Raw genomic sequence first — 24812 nt, 5'->3', positions numbered from 1 at the left:
CGGAGGGGTCTCCCCTCCTGCGGTCTCCTGCCTGACTTTCAGTTTCGTTTTCCTACTCCCGGCAACGATCGGCTGAAACGCTGCTTGGATCTACCCTAGGCCCGGCCAGATGCTTTGACACCGTGGTGTGTCTTCCTGGCGTTTTGCCATCTACTCGGCACTATTGGCATACTTCGATTTTGGCCGATTTCACTGTTTTTGACCACATCCAGGCCGGCCATTTTCACCAGGTCGCGCGGGCCCCTACGGGGTCCTTTCTCCAATATGGCCACCAGACCCGAGACGGAGAGACGCAAGATCAAGACGCCTCACCGAGGGGGCCAGACCCAGACTAACATCATGGATCACTACTCCCAATTGAAGGGTTCCCCCAGTAGCGTTGGCCGTACGCCTGATGACCCTAAGGCTGCCTCCGGTACGACGCCAGGAGTGTCGCTGCAAGATGTGATGAGTGCTATCACCAATATGGAGGCCTCTATGGGGCAACAGTATGAGGCTCTTGCTTCCAAGATCGACACTGTGGCCGTGGATGTTACGCTGATTAGAGCGGACCTGGCAAAGACTAATGAGAGGGTCAAAGCGTTAGATCTGAAGACCTCCAGCCTGACCACTGATGTGACGGACATTCAGACCGAGATCGGGAATCTGCGTTCTTCCCGGGATGTGCTGGCCCGTAGTCTGGAGGACTATGAAAATAGGGCCCGCCGCAACAACGTGCGCATTATTGGGGTCCCTGAAAATCCTGAGGCTTCTGCAACCGACCTCCTGGTGGAAGATCTGATCACCAATTATCTTGCTCCCGTCGGACTCACTAAGTTCTTTGCGGTCGAGCGCGCACATCGAATCCCTGGCGGAAAGTTCCAGCCGGTGCCCCCCCGAGACCTATCGTTGCTAAACTATTCCACTTCAGGGATAGAGACGCCATCCTGCAAGCCTCTCGGGACAAGGGCCCTGTGAAGTTCGAGAATGCCACCGTGAACTTTTACCCGGATTTTACCCCGTTCGTTCAGAGGCAGAGAATGGGATTCCAGGGAGTCAAGAGACGGTTACGGGACTTGGGCCTTAAGTACGCCATGCTGTTCCCGACCAGACTTCGTATTGAGTATGGGGAACGAACGTTTTTCTTCGATCGCCCGGACAGTGTCAGTGACTGGCTTGATTCTTTGCCAAAAAAGGATGATCGTACTGAGCCCCCCGGCCGAGCCGAAGGTGGCTTGCCGGAGCAGGAGTGACTGATGGATCCCGACGTCTGAACTTTTCAACTTCTCCAGCTGAGTTTGGACAATGATTCTTTAGTTCTTCCTTCATATTGGCCTGAGGGTGGCGGGGGTGAAGGGGTCTCTTCCTCCCCTGGGGTTCTTCGTGTAGATTAGTTTCTTGATGGGAGACAGGCACACTGCAAGTTGGGGTGGATTTTGAGTCTAACGCAGGGGTGCAGGGTGGGGGGTGTTGTAACGGGTTTCAGTTGGGGGGTGGGGGGGTGTGTGTGTGGTTGTTTTAGTTCACCAGGCATTCAATTGTTTTTTTTAACTGTCTCTGTCTTTGGGTTCTGTGTCTGGAGCGCTCCGCTTCTTCTCTGGGATGGGGGGTGGTGAGTTGAGACTACTATCATGGAATGTTAATGGGTTGGGCGACAGGATAAAGCGAGGGGTAGTGTTGCAGTTCCTTAGGCGCCATTCACCCGATGTAGTACTTCTACAGGAGACGCATCTTATAGGGAATACGTGTCGAGCCATGAACAGACGTGGATACCGCCTAATTGCTCACTCCGATTTCACCTCTGGTTCCAGGGGGGTTGGCATTCTTACTCTGTCTTCTCTCCCCCTCGAAATTGATGAAGTTATACTTGATGATAGAGGGCGCTATGCTGCGCTCACGGGTAGATGGGAAGGGAAGACACTGTCCATACTTTCGGTATATATCCCCCCTGGCCTTCAGGCCTCCACGTATGCCGACTTGGGTAGGGTCCTACTGGGGTTGCCTGAGGGCCTTCTCATCCTTGGAGGGGTTTTTAACTCCGTTGTCTCTGGTACATCTGATTGTTTTCCCCCCAGGGACTTGGCTAGATCCCATATGTGGTTGAGTGACTTCCTTGATACCTTTGGGCTCATTGATAGCTGGCGGTTGTTGCATCCTACACAGCTTCAGTACACCTTCCACTCTGGGGTACATGGTAGTCTTTCTAGGTTAGACTATTTTCTAATGCCATCGGCTCAATCCTCCTCCATCAATGAGGTTCGTCATTTTCCCAGGGGTATTTCTGATCATTCTCCCTTGTGGCTTCGGCTTGTGATGGGTGCGGGCAATGCGGGCAGAGTGGCTCCTATTAACCCCTGGTACTTTCGTGACCCAAAAACCCGTTCTGAACTTGTTAAAGCCGTGGATCACTACTTTAATGACAAAAAAAAAAATCTGTTTTATTAGTTTTGCAGAAGCAAACATCAATGACAAAATCGCCTACAACCCGATGGGCCGGCCTGAAATCGTGATACCGTGCAGGTGATTCGTGAGGGTTATTTTAACAAAACATTGTGTTTCCCTATACATCTTTAGGGGACACACAGTTCTTACAAGTGTTGAACTGACCTAGGAAGGATACTTTTATTCTGTTTACTAGGGTGGATTCTTTTTGGTTTAGTATGTCCACACCAACCAGATGCCATTTTAGGGATCCGAGTGTTCTACCTAGTTGGCAAGGTGTTTCCAAATTCTTATCCCTTTCTTTTTAACCTTGGGTCCCTTTTGCATATATATATATATATAGCTTTCTCTAGGTTATAGGTCCCTAATAGTTGAGCCAACCATTGATGAAATGAAGAAGAGGCAGAATTCAGCCATGCTGAGGCAATGCATAATCTATACATTGCCCATGTTATACGTACAAGGGCTTCTCCATCCTGTACTCTCAAATTAGTTATTCCCAATAATATTGAGGATTTACCTCAATCTGTATTAGTAATCTCTTCTTTAAAAATTCATTACTCTCTTTGATTAGCTGCCCAAGCTCTTTAAAAGTAGCAAACGTGGACTAGGTCAGGTTTATAAAGCACACAGCGTGGACAATGCACACTTTTCCCCTCGCCCCATTTGGCAATCTAAAAAGGTGTATAATAGAGCTCAAAGCAGGTTTTGTAATGCTGAGTTTGAAAGTTAGCAGGCACCAGGGTCACTAACGTATTTGAGAAAGCACTTTGGAAAGCTACATCAGTAATATCTAGCTTCACTTGCCATTTGCTAGAACACTTTTCCATATCATCCATCATATATTCATTCAGCATTTTTTACAGGTTCCCTATGCGGGGTGGAACAGGCTGTATTATTTTATCCACCATTTCATTCTTCTTAAATCTCACCGCCCCACCCCCTCCCTCTGTAAATAGTCTCTGATCTGCAAATATTTAAAAAACTCTCTATGAGTGAGACAAAATTTCACTCTCAGTTCCTCATATGTTATAATCCCACAAGATGTATAAAAACAACCTAATTGGTTCATTCTTGCCTTTATCTAATTATGAAAATAAGGGTCATTAACCCCTTCGGTGCTCGTGACGAGACCAGCTCATCATGAGTCACAGTGGAGCTGTGCTCATGACGAGCAGGTCTCGTCATAACGGCGCCCACGCGTTATTAATTACCGCCTGTGTGGTCGAATTAATCAGTGGGCGGGGTCGTGACGAGACCAGCTCGTCATGAGCACAGCTCCACCGTGACTCACCGCAGCGCCGCACTCACCCCCCTGCCCCCCGTATCGTGTGGGAATTACCCCTGCAGGGAAGGAGTTAAATATATCAGGCAGATTTTTATTTTGCCTGAGTGGAGTATAAAAGTTTAACCTCCCTATCCCTAATAACCAACGGATCAAAGTCATACCTTGAAACCTGTGAGCAGTATCTTAAAATGTACCCTTTTGTAATATCCACACTCTAGATGATGCCATAGCGACCCCCAGGCATCAGGGCCAATCAATAATTCAAAGGGGGATGGGCTGTTAGTACTATCTCTGTTAGTATTTCTCCTCAACAGTATTGAGTATTGTACCATTGAGGCTGCCCACCAGTATAGCTTTAAATTAGGCAGTGCCAGCCCGCCAAGTTCCCTGAGTAAAGACAAGCATTTAAATGCTCTCCTTGGTCTTGAATATGCCCAAATAAATTGTGAAAAAATGCTTTCATTTTGTTTAGCCAAAGGTTTGAGAAAACGAAGGGAATTGCTCTTGAGAAGTAAAGTATTTTCAGAAAGAATACCATTTCAATTAAGTTACTCCTCCCAATCAATGTTAGGTGCAGATTATCCACCCTTTTAAGCACTTTTTGGATCTCTTCAGCACATGGCCCCAGGATTTCCTTTACCACCTCGTCCAAATCAGAGCTTATCATATCTCCCAAATAAACAGCTTATTTTACTACTCTGTAATCGATGATAGAAACAAATTCATTAATAATGGCGTCTTATTCCTATTCAAGGCATAACCTGATAGTGCAGCGTATCTCTGTGCTGCTTCTTCAATTGTCCCAACAGCCTGATAGGGGAGAGAGATAACTAGGGCTATGTCATCGGCGTAAGCCAGCACCTTGCTTTCCTACTCAAACGTAACTAAAGGGGGCATGTCCACAGCCCTTTCCAGGTTCTTCAGCAAAGGGTCAGTATGCAATGCGAATAAGAGGGATGAGCAGGCACACCCTTGTCATGTTCCTCTTGTAATTTGTTTTTTTTTATACATCTTTTTATTATGGGAAGGAAACAAACAAAACATTGGTATCAGGTGATCAACATATAGCAACAGTATAGGGTATAAATTGTCATTCGTACAGAATCATAAATTACAATATGTTGAAATTATTGGGATCACAGGGAGTCTTGTGTTTCAACTTCCCTTTGTCTCATCGGGGGCGTACACAAATCGCCACGATAACTGTTCCAGACCCCCCAGATCTTCCCCCACTTCTCCGTACAGCCCCTTGCCACATACACCGCCCTTTCCCTAATCCTAATCATACACCAGTCTAGATCCTGGGCCCACTTGGTATGCTGGGGCTCACCGGCTGGCTCCCCACAATTGGGCGATGTTGCGCTTTGCCACCATGCACGCCAACGTCACCCACTGTTTCTGATATCCATTGAAATCCGTGGGTTCCCACACATTCAATATGCATTTCTGGACCTCTGGTAATATCTCCTCCCCCAGCACTTCTTGATCACATCATGTATATTCATGCAATATGTTTGTATCTCCTCAAAGTGCCATAGAATGTGCATGAAAGTGCCCAGTTCACCACAATTTCTCCTACAGTCTCCGTTCGCTACACGTCCCATGTGCACTAATCTCTGCCCTCTGATGTATGATCTATGCAGAATCTTGAGTTGCACTAACCTCAGCCTCATCTGAATCGCAACCACTTTGGGAGAGGAAACAGCCTCTACCTAATCTTCATCATCTAACTCTAATCCGTCCGCTCCCCACGCAGTTCTAAGAATCGCCAGTGGATCTTCCATATTATTTACAAGCTTCCTATATATTAGGGAGATGTTTTTTTCTGGGATGTGACCGTCAAGCACTCGGTCCTCAAGGGGAGAAGCATCCGGAAGCTCCGTACCTCTAGGTATGCGGGCAGAAAGAGCATGTTTAACCTGTCGATACCGAAAGTGTTCCTTATCGTGCAGAATATACTGGTTTTGAAGAGACTCGAAAGTCTGCATATCGCCCTTCCCCCACAAATCCTTGATCTGACTGATTCCGATGAGGTCCCATTTATCGAACCCCTTAGTCCTCCACAAGCTTCCGAGTCTCTATGAGCTAAACAGGGGGGTAGCCATTGTCAGTCTCCCCTCCCAGCCCAACCTCTTAGTAGCCGCGTGCCAGACATGTATGGCATGGGCCATCGGGCCCGACAAAGCGAATCTTCTGGGCTTGGCTTACAAGGCTCTAGTGATGTCCCCACCCGGTGCTTGCCCACGGTCCATAGCATAGCCTGGGTCTCCCGGAGGACTATAAATCATCTGATTCACCGCCACCAGCTGCGAGGGCCAGTAATATTTCTTCAAGTCTGGGAGACCGATACCCCCATCGTACCACGGGAGAGTCAGCTTGACAAAGGCTATGCGGGGCCTCCCATCCCAGAGGAGCTGCCGCTGGAGTGCCTCGATCGCCCTGAAATAAGTGACAGGCACTGGATCCATAGTGTTTTGAAGCACGTAGAGGAACCGAGGCAGGGCCATCATCTTAAACAACACTGCCCTCCCCAGTAGCGACAAGGGGAGAGCCTTCCAGCGCTCCACATCTTTTTTGAACCATCCCAAGGGGGGTTCTAAGTTATTTGTATATCGCACTTTAGGGTCTAGTGTTATATATATACCAAGGTATTTGAATCCCAATGGCTCGATCTTTATAGGACATGACTGTGGGACCACAGGTGACTCACCCCATATTACGAATAACACCGACTTGGCCCAGTTTATAGCAAACCCGGAGTATCTACCAAATATGGCGAGGACATCTAAGAAATAAATCAGGGACACCCTGGGGTTAGTGAGATATAGCAGGATATCATCCGCATAGAGCGAAATGTTATCCTCCCATTCTGACGTCCATTGCAAGCCGCGTATCGACCGGTCCCACCTGACCCACGCCGCCAAAGGCTCTAACGCCAGCGCGAAGAGAAGTGGGGACAATGGACATCCCTGTCTCGTTCCCCTCTCAAGACCAAAGTCAGCTGACTTACAATTATTCACGATCCCTCTGGCCAGAGGAGCGGCAGACAACAGTCGAACCCACCCAACAAACTCCGAGCCAAAGCCCATCTTGGTCAAAACCGCAAATAAATACGCCCATTCAACTCTATCAAATGCCATAGTGGCGTCCAGGGACACCAAAACCGTCGGTTCCAGTATCTTCCGGGAGTCACCCAGGACTCCGTGGAGTCTCTGCAAATTCAGGGCTGTATTACGACGTGGCATAAAGCCAGACTGATCGGGGTGTATCAGGGTCGGAATGACCTTGACCAATCTAGTAGCAAGTAGTTTCGCCAATATCTTGGGTTCAGCATTGATAAGTGATATGGGTCGATAAGAGGAAGGGGACGTCTTAGTCTTGCCTGTCTTATGAATAACTACAATATTCACCAACTGCTGGTTGTATGGAAGTTGTCCCAGCTCCCTACTTTCAAGAAACATGGCTCGGATATGCGGAGCAATTTTATGGGCATTCAATTTATAGAGCTCTATAGGTACCCCATTAGGACCTGTCGCCCTCCCGGATTTTATGCTTCTGATTGCTTGCGTGATTTTCTATGATCCTCAGAGAGGGTCGGCATGACTATATCTCTGACCATCTCGCCATTTTCGATCTCGGTAAAGCCATTCGCTGAGGTATATACGTCTTTATAATACTCAGAAAAGGTATCCGCCACTCTTTGTGGATCTGTACTTCTATCCGGCCCAACCCTTCTAACTCAGGCACCAGGCGAGAAGCCCGCTCTCTATATTCTAACCAGGCAATTAACTTACCTGCCCTATCACCGTGCTCGTATACTCGACTTTGTATGTCATTGTTTTGAGAGATTGCACTCTACCTGGAGAGGCCCTTGTACTCATCTTGTTTCAATTTCAACAGATGCAGGTCTCCCTGAGCAGCAGTTCTGGCCACTCGTTTCTCCAGATACACAACTTCCGCCTCCACCCTGGCTACCTCTGTCTGGCGTTTCTTCTTTTTGCCTGCAATTAAGAAAAGGATCTCACCCCGCAGCACCACCTTATATGCCTCCCACAGAGACTGCGCTGATTCAACGGTACCCATATTCTTCTGAAAGTAGCGCTCCGAGATTTGGTGTATCTCCCTTTTTGTAGCTGGGTCCTTCAAGTGCCATGCATTAATTGGAGCTACTCTGCCAACTGCTGGTTGCCCCTATCTCCACCTGCAACCACATCGGGAAATGATCTGAGATGCCTCTCACCAGGTATTTTGCATCCCTAATTGTGTCCGCCATTGCCGCCGGTATCAATATATAGTCTAATCTGGACATACTATTGTGTGCAGCGGACACATGAGTGAAGCATCTCTGAGTCGGGTTACGCACCCTCCAGCTATCAACCAGCCCCAATGATTCGAGAAAGTCGGGGAGCCACCTCTGTGATGGTGTATGAAGCCGTGCCGGAGACCTATCTACTCCCCCATCAAGCACCGCATCAAAATTTCCCCCCAGCACCAGGAGATCCAGGGGCAGGGTCAGAAAGATGGCACTCAAATCTTTAAAGGTCTCTGATTGAAGGCCTGGTGGAACATATATGGATAAGAAGGTGACCGTCTTACCCCCCAGCCTCCCTGAGACACCGACATAGCTGCCCCTCTGGTCTGACCATGTAGCCTGCAGTTCGAACGGAAAGGAATTTTTAGTGAGGATGCCAACTCCCCTAGACCCGATGTAAAACCAGCATGCGCTAACAGTTTATATCCCGCTTTATGGAGGGCCATGCACCGATTTCCAACTAGGTGTGTCTCCTGCAATAGCGCAACTTCCGGGGAGTGCCTTCTAATTAGTTGATTCACCATCCCACTCTTGATCTTATCCCCCAGACCATTGACATTCCAGCTCAACACTCTTATCTCCGATCCCTGATTGGCACGAGACATTTATCCCACACCGCTAGCATTAAATATCGACGCTGTCACCTGATGTAAAAAGGAAAACAAACCCCAAAACTGTGTACGTTGCAACCAAAGAAAGTTAACCGACCCTGGATCCCCCACCCTCCCTGCACCCCTGCTTATGGCTTATGCCCATCACCAACTGGCAGTGTGCCTGTCGCCCCACACTCAAACTCACACACTAACTAAATATAGTAATGGGGAGGAGAATCTGTGTGTTATGCCCCCCCCGGCCCTGTATCAAACAATAATTCGGTAATACGGAGTCACCCTCCCGCTCTCCACGGCCTCGCATCTGCATTCCGACACTACAGCAGGAACTGTCCCTCAATTAACCATTGTCTCAGTGTCTCAATCCCACCCTCCGTTTTCACTCGGCTTCCTGTTGGTCACCTTCTCCCTCCTGAGCATGTCGCTCCGACTCAGTCGAGTGGAAGCAATCTATCCAATCCGCCGCCACCTCGGTATTATCGAAAAACCAGGTCTTTCCCTGTGCCTCTACTCTCAATTTCATCAGGTATATCATTCCATACCGCAAGCCCTTGTCTCTGAGTTTCTTCTATACTGGCAGAAAGCTTTGGTGTTGTTTCTGCACAAGCTGTGTAAAGTCTGGAAAGAAGGAGAGCGAAACATTTTCATATTGGATGGTACCCCTCGTGCGGGCCGCCTGCAGTATCACATCTCAGTCTCTGAAGTTCAGAACTCTTGCTATCATCGGGCGGGGGGAGGGCGCCGGGCCTGGGCCTGCCCCCGGGCATTCTGTGCGCCCGCTCGACAGTGAAAAACTTCCCCAGTCCCTTGGGCTTAAGATGGTTGAGAATAATATCTTCAACAACAGATCTGGGGCAGGATTCTCCTCTTACTCAGGAATCCCAAGGATGCGTACGTTGTTGCGTCTGACCCTCCCCTCAAATTCATCTAGCTTCTTATCTGTCAGGGCTCGAGAGGCTTTAAGATCACGTACCTCCTGCTGGAGCTGCGTCATGTTGTCCATCAGGCTGGTAGTCTTTATGTCCAGCGATTTGACCTTCTCGTTCGCTTTTGTGAGCTCGGATAAAGTTTACTTCGATTGTAACAGTGTCAAGTTTGCTATCGAGTGTTTCCATTTTCTGCCCCAGCGATGCTCGGACCCCCTCAATAGCTGCCATTACATCCGACAGCATCAGCTCCGCAGGTGCGTCCGACGAGTCTCCGCTCGTTATTTGGGACCTTATTGCCTCCGCCGGCGACCCCTTTAGGCATAGTATACCTGTCCAGTTTGTTGGACTGGACCTGTTTAGGGCCTCTTAATGATGACCTGGGCATAGTTTTGTCTGGATCCCCCCTGGCCGCCATCCTAGTTGGCTCACGATGGGAAGTATCGCACCTTTTCCCCCTGGTCTCGTAGGCCACAGTTTAAGTCAGATCCCACAGGCGGAGTCCGCCTCTCCGCTGCACGAAATCTCAGCACGGCGTCAACCCGGTCACAATGAGTAACTCATAGGAGACATCCTCACCCAGCTTGGGAGCTGATCATCAGAGCCTCCCTATAAATAGAGCCCCGACGGATCACTGCCTCAGCAGCGCACGGTTAACTGTGGTTAATAATGTACAGGGGCACCTACTCACACTTTATAGGGCGTAATGGTCCGAGTTGACAATCAGACATGCGGCTGCAAAGACGACCAGGCGAGGCATCACGACAATGTCCACCGCGCCTGTGGATGCGCGGGACGGGGAGCCACGAGGGCCATCTGACACGATCTGGGCTTTCAAATCACCAGTAGCCCCTGGGTTAAAGGCAGTAGGTACTGTTGGTAGAACTCGCACCCCCGGATCTCGCTGTGCGGGCCGGGCCACAGTCTCTCCCAGTCGGCACCACCGTCGCCCCCAGACAGCCGTCACTCAGTACAAAAGGGAGGTGAGAGTCCCTGCACCCCCGCCTACGCTGTACACGACCGTCTTCTCAGGAGACTCTCAGCCGTGGCACCCCTCGTCACCGTTCGGACTCCGGGGCACCGCTCTCAAACGGCTCGGCTCCGGTCCCTGTCACCACCACGGGACCGACCGGAGTCTTATGCAGGTCCAGATTGATGTTGCAGCCCGCAGTCAGCAGCTCCCGGCATGGAGCGAGCCATCACTGTTCCCCGCAGCCCTCATAACATCCCCCAGGTTACTTGGTGTGAAAAGGGGGGGTACTCGACAGTCCCCTAACCCCCGACCCCGCCGATCAGGTCAATTCCTCGGCCACCAGCCATGATGCTCCTCTGCTCTTCCCGATCTCCCGGGTGTCAATTTCAGTTGGTCCGACTCCGGTCCCCGAAGCCCCACGGGACCAGAAACCCGCGAGAGTCCACAGCAATACGGCGGCCAGCAGCTGGCAGCTCTCGGCGACCCGCCTGCCCACTTTCACAATTATCGGGTCAGTCCGGGCACTTCCGGCCACCGACGCCGTTGTTTATCGCCTTCACCCCGGCCTCCAGAATCACGCGGGTCCCCGGGCTCACCCGCGCCGCAGGCTGCAACTTTGGCACGCCATAACTCCGGTCCCCGTTATCCCAGCAGGACCGGAAAAACAGCCAGGACTCCAGCGGTGCAACAGGAAGCGGGCCGCGCTCACCACAACCAGGATTTCAATCAGGATTAGCGAGCCGGAGGGCTAGCTACGTGGAGCTGAGGTCCTAAGTGGCCATCATGCTCAACACGTAGCTCCTCCTCCCTCCTCTTGTAATTTTAAAGGCTTCTGTCTGTTCCCCAGTTATACAGACTCTAGCTTCAGGATCCTTATACAGTGCTTTAAGTGTCCCAATAAAGCTAGTCCCTATCCCTTTCTTATGCATTGAAATCCAGAGGAATTGCCAGGAGACCCTATCAAATGCTTTTTCAGCATCTAAAAAGATTGCAGCCATAGGGTCTCCTGGCACTTCTCTGGCATCAAACAGGCTAATGCTCTTTATAATATGTTCTCTAGTGCCCCTACCGGGGATGACACTATGCTGCCCCTTGGAGACAACCCTGTGAATAACCTGTAACAGGCGGGAGGCTAAATGTTTTAAGTATATTTTCACATCCCCGTTAATTGGGGTTATTGAATGGTAAGACCCCAGCTCATATAAAGGTATGGATTTCTTGGGGAAAACTATGACCTTTGCAGAGGCCCAGGACGTCAGTGAAGCAGTTCCTTTCGAGATCTGTACACACATAATTGTCATAATTTCTTTTGGCTGCTCATGGAAAACATTATAGAACTCTGTTGGAATTAGGTCAGGACCCGCTGCTTTCCCTATAGGCAATTTTGACATTGCTATCAAGATCTCATTACAGGTCAGTGGGAGATCTAATTGATCCCTTACCTCCTGGGGTAATGTCTCCCCCCCATCTAAATCCAAGTACTTATGTATTAAATCCTCAGGCAGGGTTCCCAAGTCTTCTGTATATAAGGTCTGATAAAATTTAAAAAAGGCAGCTTGTATTTCGCCCTCTTCCGAAACCAGTCCCAAATTAGGATCCCTCACCATGCTAATTTCATTGTGCATAAGTTCCTGCCTAGTTCTCACTGTGAGTAAATGTTCCACCTTTCACTACACTCATATGTTTCCTCTTGCTCTGCTGTTACCTTCTCTATTGCCCTTTTCAACAATTTTTCACCAAATGCAGCTTTAGCAAGAGCAACTTTCATTTGGCTTTCATCTACCCCTCCTTTCTGTTGCGGAGCTGTATTCAGGTTACCTTCTGCCAGGGCTTTGTTGGGCAAGCCGCATATAATCCTTTTCCTTTTTTCTCCTTCTAGTCGAGAATTGAATTGTTTCTCCCTGAATGCCTGCTTTTATGGTGTCCAAAACTATACCCAATGAGACAATTTCCAGATTTTTTTGCAGAAATTCTAGAATCCACGCCTTCATATGTTCTACATATCTTTCGTCCAGTAGAAGTGCCCTCTCAAAGGTCCAAAAGGTAGGTCTTCCCCTGGGCCACCACCCTCCACCTCTAGTACCAGTGTGTTATGATCTGAAAGAAATCTAGGAAAAGATTTATATGTGCTCGTCTGCCTACCCAAAGATGATACCAAGAAGTAATCCAATCTAACGCGTTTCTGTTGGGGAGCAGAATAGTAAGTGAACCCATGTTCTAAAGGTCTAATTTCGCCCCATACATCGCACAGGTCGTGTGCCTGACAAAGATCACCTAGTGCTTGAAACACCTTGGGCTTTCTCCCCATATATGTTTGCCCACTCCCCCAGTCACATTTAAGATCAATATTGAGGTCTCCATATATTACAGTGGGGAGCTGCCAATGCACTAGTTCATGTGATACTCTAGTAAGGAAGGATCCTCAATTTTACTACTATACAGAGAACATAATGTAAAGCTAGGAAAGCCTGGGGCTCTACAGTCAGCTATGACCCACCACCCGTTGCATCCACCCGGACTCAGGGAAACTGTATCTTTTAGTTGCGAGTTAGAATTGCAATCCCCTGAGTGTGAGTCCCTCTGTTGTTCCCCCACTATATTATAGCCCAAGTACATTAACAGGGCCCTCTATTTATTCTCTAGAAGAGTTTCTTGCCGGCAGGCGATGTCTACCTGCAGTAATTGCATCCTTTGCACTACCATCTGCCTTTTTTCAAATCATTTATCCCACAAATATTGATTGTTGCTATCCGCAGTCTACCCATCTCTATGTTCTATTGACTTTACATATGTTTTTAGCCTTCGACAGTCCACCTAAGCACACCACATCACACCCGCTTGACACTGACCTTAGAAAGGCTGTTACCTGTCTGCGTCCCTCTACACCCAGTGTGTAAACCACCCTCCCACCCTCCTCCCACCTTCCACTCCCCATGTATGCGGGTAATCAGGCACAGTCTTAGCGTACTGCTCCACCTTCTCTCTCAAAACAATATTAATATATCCAATAAAGTCAACTACTTAGTACGAATATTCATCTTAGAGCCAGAGGATAGCGTCCATCCCTTCATTTAGATGGACCCCCCCTTTCTCCTTTCCTCTTAATTCTTCCAAGTATTCTTGTGCTTGAATCTTCGAAGTAAAACTACGTATAGATCCTTTATATTTAATTTTGAGTCTTGCTGGAATTTGGAGAAAAACCTCAGCCCCCATTTTTTGAAAGGGCAAAAACAGCTGTCGTAGGTGGCAGCATCTTTCCACTGTGGCGTGGTCAAAGCGTTTTTATATGGAACGGGTGGCAAAGATCGTGTGTGACTATCTGCCACAACTCTCACTGTCTCTCTCGATGGATGGACAAGCAACTGCTAAGCCTGGGACTGATCCCTGCAAATCGCTCCTCATACACACTGTTTCAGGTAGTGCTACGGTGGATCATTGTGAGCGCTCCCTACCACAGTTTCTTTTCGACCGGATGGGTCAGGCGGCTACGGTGGCACTGTGGAATCCTGCCGAATCAATCAATAGTAGGCAAAGGAGGAAATCCAGGGAGAATGCGGACTGCAGGAATCCCCATCAGAGGCACAGTGGCAGGGGGCAGTCAGCCAGTGGAGACCTGCGGTGCAAAGGCTGACGTGAGACAGTGTAGCAGGGCTGGAAAGCCAAAAGACGAAACTGGGGGGAAGAAGCCAACAGTCAAATCGACGATTCAGGTAGAGGAGGGATCCGCACAACCTCCTGTTGCTTCCATGTTTTCCTGCCTGACAGTTGACTTGCAGAAAAGTAGTGTATCACCGGAGGTGGGGGGAGTTGAAAATATAACGGAGAAGAACTGCGGCAGGATTGAGAGAGATATAGCAGAAGCAAAATACTGTGGGCTCTTGCATGGTGGGGTAGATGGCCTCAAAACCCCAGAGGCTGTACGGGATTTTTGCCCTAAGATCCTAGTAGAGAACTTAGTAGAGAGTGGCGGAATAAACCAATCAGCCACAAAAGAGCCCACAACACAAATAGTTGATGCTGTGTTGCCAGGCCAGCTGAAAGAAGGTCCGGGGGACTTAAAATTGGACAGACTGGTAAGGGTAGGGACCTCTAAATCCTTACGGCTAGGCAGAGGGTAGCTGTCACCTCATCTGCCAGGAGAAAAGTTTTTCTCATTAACAGACGATTCAGATTCTACTGATCCGGGAAACATGCTCTCAAGTAGGGAGCCTCTCTCGGACTCTGGTAACAGCACATCAGTCGATGAAGTTCTAGTGACACAGAGTAAGGAATCTGTTGGAAAAAGAAAAAAAAGGGAAAAGATAACCAGAGGAATAGTGCCAGTAACCAGCTAAAATGGGACTACTCAGACACTCAACCGATATCTCAGGAAGAGGGGGCTGAAGAACGCCCAGAAGAGGGCCCAAAAGAAGATACACAATTCCAAGAACCTTCTTTGATGGCTATTTTTATGTCTATTCAGCAAGTACAAGAAGACACCATGAACGATGGACGAAGAGCAAGAGTCGCTGCAAAAAAGGTACAAGCGGGTATTCACAAGCTGAATAAAACATGTGGTGAAATTCGGTTGACCTCTGTGGAAACACGGACCGAGGTTCTAGAAGTTGAGGTCGAATCTCTGAAACAACGAAGCACTGGCAAGGAATGATCATGTCAGAAGTAATGTTTAAGCTGGTGGAGCAGGAAAATTGCCTGCAAAGAAGCAACTTGTGCTTTTTAGGGATCCTGGAGGGTGTGCAAGGTACCAATTCTAGAATGTATCTGGTAAATCTCCTGAAGAGTGCTTTCCCTGATCAGCTGAACTGGGACTGGGATTCCAAAATCCAACAAGCTTATCAATTTCCACTAACGATGAAAAAGCACCCTCAAGACAGACCTTGAGCGATGCTGGTATTTTCCGTGAATTTTCTACTGTGAAAACTGGTATATGATAAGCTCGTCCCAATGCTCAGTAATCCAACAATGGTGTGTCATTCTTTGTTATACACTTTGAAGAGACTATCATATTTTTACAAGTTTGCTGCACGATGTCTTAAAAGATAAAGGTGTTCCTAAAGTTAAGCAGTGTAGGACACCGTAACTACTTAATTTCTTTAACTTCAATTAACCTTTAAATAAAAACTTGCCTATTTAATATCTTTTTAACATTAGTGCTGAGTCAAGTAAATAGCAGCTCAGTGCTGCTGTTGACCAGGGGGCCGCATGTTAAGTACAGGAGGACTACATGCAGCCCCTGGGTAGGGTGAACAACTAGCATGGGTACAAATTCAGGATGGTGAGTGTAAAAATTCAGGACAAAAGGTCAAAATTCAGGACAATAATTTGGGACAGAAGGTACGTTTTACATACACATCAAAGGAGGTCGCCCATTAGTATATAAGTAAGTAAATAGGCAACCAACATAAGTACAAGTCAAAATAAGTTTATATTAGGCTGAAACAATAGTGCACTTCACTATTTTTCGGTATGCGAGTAGCTTTAAGCAACTGTGCAGGTCCTTTTGTGGTATTGCATATGATCATAATTTATATGGTAATGGCACTGGGTTGTCCAGTCTGATATTTCATTTACAGTTCATGGTCCTGAACAGGCATGTTTGGTGAGAGAAGTAGTCGGGAAGATCTGCTTGGATGGACTTTGTTACTAGCATCTCATATCTGAGTGCCATTGTGAGATGTAAAGTAACGCTCATAGAATGTAGCTAATTGGAACCTGTAATGCTGGACTAAAGTGCAGTCCTCAGAGTGGCCAGCTTTATGAGTCAGTTCTCTTCAGGTATTCCATGTCTGTTCAGCTGGTGATGACTGGCTTAGGGGCTGGTACAATACTGAGTGATGGATAAGACCCATATCGGGCAGGTCTTGTGTGAGGGTAAGATCATTAAGCAGGAAAAGGGCGTTATTAACCAGGCTGCATGAGCTATAATTGGCAGCACACTGCTGAGTGTTATGGTATTATTGTGGGCCACAACGGTTAGATAAGAGTTGACATTACTATATAATAACCTGGCTTGCCATATATCAGCACTCCTTTTTTTACCTGTATTTGGGAAATAGTATATTGATTAGGCTGTTTCATTTCTGTGAGCTGTAAACTGGAGATTCTCATTGATGCACAGAAGTGTGCTACAAACTAGAAACTGTATATGCTGTTGAGGAATTATTGCAGGCCCGAAGGAGGCACTGTCTTTTACATACACAATATTTTCCAATGAAATGACAGCAAAATGACAACATGCAGTTTTACAGATAAAACTATATAGCGCACAAACAATAACGTGTAGGAATGTTGTTTCAGCAAATCTGTATCATTTGATAATCACCATGTAAAGTATCTTGATTATTTTGATCCTATTAAAACTCTGTTTCCAGCACACTTCTGAATTATAAACTAGGGGTCCGTTTGTGGTTTCCTAACTGCTGATATGTTTTGAAACATTTGCACAGTTCATTTACAGGTATTTAAAAGTTGTAGTGTGTTATGAAGAACTGACAGATTACAGCCTTTGTTTTCACATGCCCTTTCCCACCACAAGACTGTCAACTAGGCCAATTTACTATTCTGTCTTTGACTGCAAAGTTAGAGAATTTTGTAAACACCTATCCACATGTTAAAGGAATAAGCAGAAATGTGTTCGACATATAGCCGGACATTTGCCCTCAATTCTTGAACACATAGCACTTTGTGACAAGCTGGATAAGTTCTGACCAACATTCATAGCCATGAAAAAGTACAGGAGGACGAAACACGTGTCGGCTGCAGTGTTTTGGAATATACTGTATGAAAACTTATCTTTGAAGTAAAATGATTTTGAAGAATTTGAATTTTGTGGATTGGATCTGATCATTTTGACTCTATCAAGAAAAGACTCACCGTTGCAAACTGGACTGTGTGTGCTTGAGTGCATTTTTTGCTTTAGGTCTAGCCTGTGCATTTTGTTCCCAAGGTGCGGCTTATTTGCACCTAAGATGGCTTGTGCGTAGCACAACAGCACCACCAAATACTTTGATAGCATACACTAGTGTGTGTTAACATGACCATGACTTTGGATAGATGTGCAGTCATTAGGGCTTAGTCACCAATGTTGTACCTGTATCACATCCTGCATTAAGGGCATTTCTCACCAGCGGCTAGAAAGTGATGGGTGAATTTCTGATGTGCCTCATAGGAATTTCACATTCAGACACCTTATTTCCAAATTGTATAAAGTTCTCCTATTATACAATCATGTTTGAATGGGAAAGTAGAGTGGTTTAAACTTGAGGAGAGATTAACACAGACACTGGAAGTTAATTTGATATGAAAGATAAGACATGTGTGTACTAGGCTATGTCTTCAGATCACAATGAGTTTAAGAGAGCTTTCATCAATGAAACTTGATGCATATTCATAAACCACTGAAAGTTGGACGTCCTCAGATGGGGGAGACAGTTAACTCCTTACACAACAGTAAGTATTTGAAAGGTAATGACACATCCATGAATATTCTCCCATTCCATTATGTCCCACCTCAAGCAATTCAATATGTACTGCAGTACCCAGATCGTATTTTATTCTTGTCACGCGGCCAGAGTCTACTTACCTATAAGCTGTTAATTCAAATGCTCCTTCATGAGACTCTCCCAATCACTGATGTGCTTAAAGACCTCCATTCAGTATCTATTTTTTGTATTAACCCCATTATTGTACTCCAAGTTACACAGAGGCTGTCCTAATACAATTCATTTTAGCCTCAACTACCCATCTCCAATCCAATCTAGGCCAATTTAAATACTGCTTCTGCAAGTGCACTCCATGTTAGTGCAAATATGCACCAAACAGCGTCCAAATTGCCCCAACACACTCTCCAAGCTATACTAAAGTTAAAAGATACTATGTGCTGGGGCTACCTCAAAACATATTGGGGCATAACTCGACCAAGACTTGGCACATATCGAACATAAAGCAGCAACCTACCCATAAAAGTGGTCAGAGTAACAGCAGCATTGGCATGCGATAGCAGTCTCATCATACTGTCAAACCATCATACCGAAGCCTGGTCACATTTCACTATCAGACAGCTAACTAAGACTAAGTAAGCCTCTGGACAGAAGACAAGTCACTACACAAAAAAGACATAAAGTGGTCTCGACAGACAGAGAATCATATGCTGGCCTGATCAAACCATGAACCATCATTCAGCAGCTTAAACACACAAAGAACCATTTCAAAGCAGCCAGGGCACACAGTGAACCAAAGATGAGACAGCATGCTAGATACAGTAAAACTCTGGACATCACTCTGGTTACCTATCCATCCATATGAGAGTAGACTGGCAACACTATTGACCAAATGATCATCAGGAACCACCAGGCAAGATAAAGCTGGTGGAATGGGGAGCCATGAAAAAGCAATGCAAACACACAGTGGACATAGTGAGGGACAGCTCATTACTGTGCAGTTCAAGAAAGGTAGAGTCATTGCCTGCTTCATGTTTAACCTTGTAAAAAAAAAATAATTTTGCATCCATTGCAGAATACACCAACATTGCATAAACTCTACTCTACATAAACTGTTGGAGGCAGTGGATGGGCATTTCTTAGAGCAAAATGGTTTTCAGAGTTTTCTGCAGCCTCACAAACAAAAGTACACTGATACCTGGTACCTCTCCAAGCTAGCAGTCATATTTAGAAAATCTGAGACTGGAACTTCAAAATAAAGATCAAGGCCCAGATATACAATGCTTTTTAGAGTGTGCAAACGGATCTTAGACCCGTTTGCGCACGCTAAAAAGCATGGGCTCATGTACAAACAGTATTTTGCGAGTCGCTAATAAATTGCAACTCGCAAAATACTGTTTTGCGACTCCCTATTAGGAAGGGACGTTCCCTTCCTAATAGCAACCACAAAGCAATGTACCAATGTTTTGCAACCGAAATTGCGGTTGCAAAACACTCTCAAATTACCACCTACTTCAAGTAGGTGGTAATGCATACGCAAATGGGGAGGGGTCCCCAGGGGACCCCTTCTCCTGTGCAAATGTATGCAATAATATTTTTTAAGGGCAGGCCGCGGTCCCAGGGACCACTGCCTGCCCTTAAAAAATTAAATGAAGGCGGAGTGGAAGCATGAACACCCGGTACACACAGGAGTGTTAATCGATAAGGACATTGAAGGTTGGGTCGCGCTTGGACAATGGACTGAAGGACTCCGAAGAGGGCAGGGGAGCCGCCTGCTCCGAGGGGCCCTTCACCCCAGCAAGCAAGTACACTGTTCTTGGGATGGGTAAAGCACTCTGCCAAGTTGGGGGGGGCGGGCAGTTCGATGTCCGTTAAGCAGGGAGGCAGGGAGGGGGGAGGCAGTTTTGTTGTTTTTCAAGTTCTACAGGTAGGAGCAAGACACAACATGAGGCGCACACCTTATCCAAGATTCTGAGGCGAACGGTACACACGGGTGGGGGGACACTTCTTGCATAAACGTGGATAAAAAGGCAGACATGCACGACTCCCAACCTACTACACCTGATGGTGGGACACTAAGGTCGACAATCACACCCCTCCGAATGATGACCTGGAATGTAAGAGGGTTAGGAGACAAAATCAAGAGGGGACTTGTATTACACGCCGTGAAAAGTCAGGGACCTGCATTAGTTCTTTTGCAGGAAACACACCTCACAGGAGGGGCGTCCAAAGCGCTAGACAGGAGGGTTATAAAATGGCTGTACACTCGGATTTTACATCGAGCTCCAGGGGAACGGGTATTCTAGTTAGAAAATCATTCCCGTTCATCATCCTAAGTACTAAAATTGACGAACTGGGTTGTTTCGCAGCGATTCAGGGGCAGTGGGAGGGGAGGCTCATGAATATTGTGTTGGTATATATTCCTCCAGCTCTCCATTCAGTTACACTGCCAGCACTGGGTGACTTTCTCCTGACTCTACCTGCGGGTGACATAATTATCGGGGGTGACTTCAACGCAACAGTAGACGTTCTAGCAGATAGATTCCCGGCCCGGACCCAAGCCCCCGGACCCTCCCGCTTCCAAAGTTTCTTAGAGGCCTTGGGGCTAGTGGATATATGGAGGCACGCGCACCCCAACGCGAAACAATACACCTACCATTCCACGGTACACAACAGTCTGTCGCGAATAGACTATTTCCTGGCGCTGGGAAACGGCCTACAACAAGTAGACAGCATAGAAATCCAACCCAGGGGATATCAGATCACTCCCCAGTACTAATAACTCTCACCACTCAGGAGAAAACACGTAGAAGGATCTATCCCATATATGCAACATATCTCAAGGTCCCCAAAATTAAAAAGGAACTCAGAAAAACGACTAAACACTATTTCGACGAAAACACGGCATCGGTACAATCTCCTACTATTCTCTGGGAGGCGTACGAGACGGTATTACGAGGACAGGCCATAACGTCCATTACAGGACATAAGCGTGAGAGGCTACAAGAATTGCCCAAGTTAGAATTAGCAGTGCAACAGCAAACGTGGCTCATATGGCAGACCCTACGCCAGACACATCCCACACCTTACTTCTACGTCAACAGCAGTATAGAGAACATTTACAACATCAGACGACTGAGCAGATCACGGCGACCGCATACAGAGTGTACGACATAGGGGATAAGGCAGGGAAAATGCTGGCCTGGCTTAACAAGAGAGGGGGAAGCACCAAGGGGATACAACAGGTATACAATAAGGAGGGAATAGCCCAAACACGCCCTGAAGAGATAGTTATGGCCCTTGCAGAACATTTTGAAGCGGTCTATACCCCAGACAGAGTAGTGACGGCGGACACAGCACGAGCATCGCTTAGCCACATAGTAACACGAACACTGACACCGGAGGCAGTCACAGAGCTAGAGGCAGATATTACGACTGAGGAAATACAGCGAGCCATACGGCGGTAAGATCAGGGAAAAGCACTGGGACCCAATGGCATACCAATAGAATTGTATTTTATAATGATGTATATGTATATAATTAATGAAATAAACTGAACAGTAATTGTATGTACATCTATTGTAGGACTATTGCAAAGCCTCAATACAAGACAGACACCGAATTTGTAGTCTTGAAAAAGGTGGAAGAGAAATACGTTATATCCACCGAAACGCGTCGACGCCTAAAATCTAGTAGAATTCAAACCTTCACCTCCTTTGTTGATTTCCAAGTTTCAGTTTACAAGACCAGGGAGAGATTAAATCGAAGCATTGAATGTACACCTTGTATTTTACAATTTATATGTTTTGCAACTTCTGTCTGTCCGTTTGATTGTGCAGGTCACAAGAAATTGTCCAACTGTCTTATTAGTTTATGAGTAATTTTAATTGTTTTTTATAAAATGTATGATGTACAACTGTAAATTTGTTCATATTTTTGTCATTTTAATAAATGTTTTTGTATCCTGGGAAGTTAAACGTTTTGTGCCTGTGATTCCATCAATGAATACTCTATAGCTAGATCTTAGCTAGATCCAGTATAAGGTTCAAGGGAATGGTCTCATCTTTTCAGGTTTAACACCCTATTTCCCTTGTCTATTCCAAGGGGTCCCTCTCTCTCTTTTTTATACCAATAGAATGGTACAAAACTATGTCCGAAAAACTCAGTGGGCCCTTATTTGCAATGTACACTGAAAGCCTGATAACTGCCGAACTCCCACTAGACCAAAGTACTGCGACAATTGTGGCGATCACAAAGCCCGGAAAGCCACCGGCGGAATGCACGTCCTACCGCCCTATCTCCCTTCTCAATGCGGAAATAAAAATCTTGGCAAAACTTTTAGCTAATCGGCTGATCTCCCACCTCCCACAATTGATAAACCCAGACCAGTCGGGCTTTATGCCCCATAGAAACACCGCCCTCAACCTGAGACGAGTACATGGGGTGTTGGCTAGAGCCCTGTCGCAATCCGCTTCTGCGGTCATACTGGCACTCGATGCGAAAATGGCCTTTGATATGGTGGAATGGCAATACCTTTTTGAGGTCCTGTCTCACATGGGGTTTGGTCCTATCTTTATAGCATGGGTTCGACTGCTGTACACCAATCCCATAGCCCAGGTCATGGCAAACGGCCATATTTCCCCTACGTTCCCCCTAGCGAGAGGCACTCAACAGGGTTGCCCCTTATCGCCGCTACTCTTTGCGATAGCGTTAGAACCCCTGGCGACACTGATACGCTCGACCCCCCTATTGCGAGGGATCACCTGAGCGGAGGGGTGGGAAGATCGTCTCTACGCAGATGACATGCTAGTCTACCTGACAGACCCGGACCGAGGCATACCGGAACTCCTGGCTCTCTGTGACACACAGGGAAAAACCTCAGGCTACACCATAAACTGGGCAAAATCTGAGCTGTATGTGCTACGGGGACCGCCCCCGATCTTGGTACTGACTGCCCTCTACGACTAGCGGGGACCTCTTTTAAGTACCTAGGCATACACGTCACCGGGGATCCAGAGGAATTCTTTGACAAGAATCTGAAACCACCGTTAGAACGGTTGAAACACGATGTTAAATATTGAGCGACATTACCTTTGACACTATTGGGTAGAGCGACACTCTACAAAATGATGGCGCTACCAAGATTTCTCTATGTCCTAGATAATGCGCCCTACCCGATACCACCCAGGTACTTCAGGCAGGTATCAGAGTTGGTGTCCAACCTGCTCTGGAGCAATCGCCCGGCACGCATAGCGCAGGCTAAAATGAACAGGAGTTGGTATGAAGGAGGGATCGCATTATCGAACCTACAATTGTATTACTGGGCGACACAATTAAAGACCATCAACCAATGGCTTCACGCTCCCCACGACGACCCAGCATATAAGGTCGACAGGGCGCAGTTGGGTACCAACAGTATGCTAGCAACTCTATACGACAAAAGCCTCGCAAACAAGATGGTGGGACCCACAAAACTTACAATCATATTGTGGTATACAGCACAGGCTAAATTAGGGTGGAAAGGACGAATCACCAAGCTCACCCCACTATGGGAGACTAAAGCCTTGGGGCGATTGAGGCACAGTAAGGTTTCACACAATGGGGCAACATCAGTATATCAATAGTGGGAGACTTATGGGACAAGGGAACGGTGATCCTCTTTACTCAGCTGCGACAGCAATAAGAGTTAGGAGTGATTGAATCATATAGATATGTGCAGATTAGGCATGCACTGCTTACAGCCACACCACCTGACTCGGAGGTCCCAGAGGCATCCCCCCTGGAAGACCGCCTCCTCCCGGACTATATGCAACAACGAGCTACATTGCTCACATATCGCAAATTGATCAACAACCTTCCGGACCCTACATTAAAGCTGAGAGAGAAATGGGTAGCAGAAGTAGGAGACATGGACGATTCGGAATGGAACGAGGCACTGGCTTCACCGAAGGAGGTGGGCATATCGGCTAAGTTCCGTTTAGTGCAACTTAAGATCCTACACAGGGTGTATTACACGAGGACGACTCTACACAAAATACAGCGGGCACAACACCCCTACTGTCTACGCGGGTGTGGGGAGGAAGGACCGTTTATGCATACAATACGGGAATGTCCTCGTATAATAGAGTACTGGAGGCAAATAATGCGCACCATATCTCAAACAATGGAGCTGCCCCTTGTCCCTGAGCCACGTAAATGCCTGTTGAATATATGGGAACCGAACGATCTCACCAGACATGGTCAAACCTGGTCAACGATAGGCATGTTAATAGCGAAAAGAGACATAGCTCAGAAATGGGGTGCAGCAGACGCCCCCACGTTAGCACAGTGGTGTACGAACATGGATAGGGTGATGATTACGGAACGGGCGGTCTATACAGAAAGGGCAAGCCCACGCAGATGGAACAAGATATGGACCCAATGGAACGTTTTTAGGGGGGAGATCTGCGAACCACTGCAGGAGGACGAACATTCAGACTCAGAGGAAGATGATGGTGAGGAGTGAGACAGGGTGAGGTGGGGTAGATAGACTCAGAGATTTGAACCACAGCCAAAAGCACGAAATACAGGCAGGTGGGGTATACGAGGCCTGCCTGCCCAAAACAATGAGGCTCTCAGATTGGCGTGCCCACTCAAATGTATGTTCTACACTAAAGCCGACGATATAAGTGACATGTGTCCACTCACAAGTAATAGGTGTTACCTGAACGACTGGACTAGTGTTGTGCCCTAAGTACCATGTCTGCTACACTGTATGTTCTCTGTTAGTTTCTTATTTAATAAAGAGTGTTTATATGAAACAAAACATAGACCTATAGGTTATCCGGAACACAAACTGCCTG

Source organism: Lissotriton helveticus, chromosome 10, assembly GCF_964261635.1.
Source record: "Lissotriton helveticus chromosome 10, aLisHel1.1, whole genome shotgun sequence".
NCBI lineage: Eukaryota > Metazoa > Chordata > Amphibia > Caudata > Salamandridae > Lissotriton > Lissotriton helveticus.
The sequence above is the reverse complement of the archived record's forward strand: the minus strand, read 5'-3'. Positions refer to the sequence as shown.